We start from the raw sequence: 3,270 nt of genomic DNA on the forward strand, positions 1-3,270 counted from the left end.
ACACACACACGCACAAGGGGACATAAATTTAAGGTGAAGGGTGGAAGGTATAGGGGGGAATGTCAGGGGTAGGTTCTTTACCCAGAGAGTGGTGGGGGCATGGAATGCGCTGCCTGTGGGAGTGGCAGAGTCAGAATCATTGGTGACCTTTAAGCAGCGATTGGATAGGTACATGGATTGGTGTTTAAGCTAGGACAAATGTTCGGCACAACATCGTGGGCCGAAGGGCCTGTTCTGTGCTGTATTGTTCTATGTTCTATGTTCTATGTTCTATGTTCTATGTTCTATGCACATACACATGCACATAAAGACACACAAACATACGCACACACGCACACATATATACACACAGACATATACATATGCACACACACATACACACACATGCACACACACATACACACACCAATACACACATGTACACACACACATATGCACACACATACACACATACATACACACATACACATACACCACACATACACATACACACACACATACACTCCCACACACACACACCCAAACACACACATATACACACACAATACACACATACACACAAACACATGCATACATGCACACACATATACACACACATACACACACACAAAAATACACAAACACACACACGCACATACACACACATACATATGCACACACACATACATACACATACACACGCACATATATACACACATATACACACAAACACATACACACCCACACCCACACACCCACACACACACAAAAATATATACACACACACATATACACACATATGCGCAAACACATACACACACACATACACACACATACACACACATACACACACATATACACACAAATACACACATATACACACGCACATACACACCCACACACACACATACACACACACATACACACACACATATACACACACACACACACACATATACACACACACACATACACACATAAATATACTCACACACATATACACACACACACATATAAGTTTGTGTGATTAACTTGTACTGACAGAATTATATTTTACTTTGCTCAAAAACTGTATGAATCATGTGAGATGCTGTAAATCTGTTTTTTAGATTAGAATCAGTCTGACCATTGTGGCACAGACAGCCTCACACAGGGGAGCTCACACCTTCAATGCATCATCTGGGCCGACACGACACCAATTGTTAAAGTTCACTTGAGAATGTAACTTTTAATAAAAGATTTGCAATTTACATATGAAAGAACGAAAACCAACCTGGCCATTCTAAAAGATGAGAGACTTCACAAACAATCCAGATACAATTTCTCAAGATACAATTTCAGTTGCATCACACTGTAAACATTTGCTATAAATTCTGCGTTTTGCAATCTTATTCTCCACAACCACCTGATGAAGAAGCAGTGCTCCGAAACCTAGAGCTTCCACATGTTCGACTCTAACCTGGTGTTGTGAGATTTTTAAATCTGACATTCACCCATCTCCTGACGGTTGAGCATACATCTCAAGGCCAGGACAGCGGCTCTCCGCAGGGATACAAATTGACTCCTTCTTTGGTCGCTCCACGATGGATCTCTCTGATGACTGTTCCCGTTCGTTGGTTGGCTCATTGGGATCATTGCTGACATCTTGGAAGAATTCCTGGAGTCTCATTGATCTGATGAATTCCTCACAACTTTACTCAAGTATTCTTGTTGGTGATGGGGACAAAGGGAGACTAAATTTGATTTGCGTTTCAACTTGATTTTGTTCACAAAGTATTGAAACAGTTTGTAACATTATTTGGAAATGCATACAAAGGTTCTAAATCAATTGTGTACAGTCTATGCAGAGAGAAAAGAACCAACAAACCATTGGAGTATTGACATTTCTCAAACCTTCTGTATCGTTGTGGAAAGAAAGGCATTTTGTACTTGGGCAGTGAACGATCTCTGTTCAGTGTCAGGCACCAAGAGGGTCTGAGAACTGAAAGGACGATGTGATCATTTGTCAGAAAGACCTGAGACTGTGTTGTTTCCCTGTTACACCTTGGCAGCAGCTGCCCGAAACTTTAGTGCATCCCTCAGTGTGTTGTCACTGATCTGGGAGTGTGCTTGGCTGTCACACTCATTTGAGGTCAACTGTTTTCAGTAGTCTGCCAATATAGTGCCCTCGTGGCCTAATGGCTATGGCACTGGCCTCTGAAATCTGGGATTTCATTTTTAAGCCTGCTCTTTGCAGTGGCTGATTTTCATCCCATGTCAACTTCATCTCAATCCAAATTGACTGGATTTTTAAACTACTCTGTTAAAAATCATTGTGCCTGTGTTGAGATTATGGCAAATGCTGTTTAATAGAACCTTGCACAAGGCAATTCCGAGATTTGGGAGATCTTGGGGTGAATTGTCTGAAAGAGACAGCACAGCCACAATGGGCTGAATGCCCGCTAAGATTGTGTTGATTTGTCCTCAATGCAGCTTTTTGCAACATCTCCACTTCCTCCTTCCCCAGTAACTGCAAATATCTTGAAAGTGCTGCACAAAATAACATTGAGCCCTTGGCTATTTTCCTGTCTGCTCCATTTTCCTCAGACTTGAGATGTGCAAAGTTGGAGTTTGAAGGTGGTAAAAACAATGACTGCAGATGCTGGAAACCAGATTCTGGATTAGTGGTGCTGGAAGAGCACAGCAGTTCAGGCAGCATCCAAGTAGCTTCGAAATCGACATTTTGGGCAAAAGCCCTTTTTCCCGAAACGTCGATTTCGAAGCTACTTGGATGCTGTCTGAACTGCTGTGCTCTTCCAGCACCACTAATCCAGAAAGTTGGAGTTTGGTTGATTTTTCATCTGTCCATTTGGGCAGAAATGGGAGGCGGGATCAATTTATCAAGCAGCCAACAATTTAGCATGAGATGGAAGGGGTAAAAAACAATCAGTAAGCATCTCACACTCAGAAACACACACTATGAGAGGTCAGGGTGCAGTATTTAAAGGCTGCCATTGGCAACCTGCACGTGGGGCCCCAGTGGCCTAATGGATAAGGCACTGGCCTCCAATGCCAGAGATTGTGGGTTCAAGTCCCATCTGGGGTGTCTCTGTGGCTTATCCTTTGTTTCTAATCTATTTTGGAAAAATCCCCATCTCTGCATTCAGTTGATGGTCAGTGGTATCCAACATGATCTTGCACAAGATTTTCGAGGATCTGCAGGATTGAATGTTGAAGGTGGTCATCAAGTGGCTGCTGTTTCTGGATGGGGACGAGATTCCTGAGAGTGCGGTTGGAGAGGTTGCTTTTGGA

At 42.8% G+C, this 3,270-nt stretch overlaps 1 non-coding gene across 1 annotated transcript; it reads left to right on the forward strand.

The window, feature by feature from the left end:
• The first annotated feature begins 2,991 nt into the window (after positions 1-2,991).
• trnaw-cca (transfer RNA tryptophan (anticodon CCA)) lies at positions 2,992-3,064 on the forward strand. Its single transcript has one exon. It is a non-coding gene; the product is annotated as a tRNA-Trp (tRNA).
• The last annotated feature ends 206 nt before the right edge of the window (positions 3,065-3,270 follow it).

This window comes from Chiloscyllium punctatum, chromosome 18 (assembly GCF_047496795.1).
Source record: "Chiloscyllium punctatum isolate Juve2018m chromosome 18, sChiPun1.3, whole genome shotgun sequence".
Taxonomy (NCBI): Eukaryota; Metazoa; Chordata; class Chondrichthyes; order Orectolobiformes; family Hemiscylliidae; genus Chiloscyllium; species Chiloscyllium punctatum.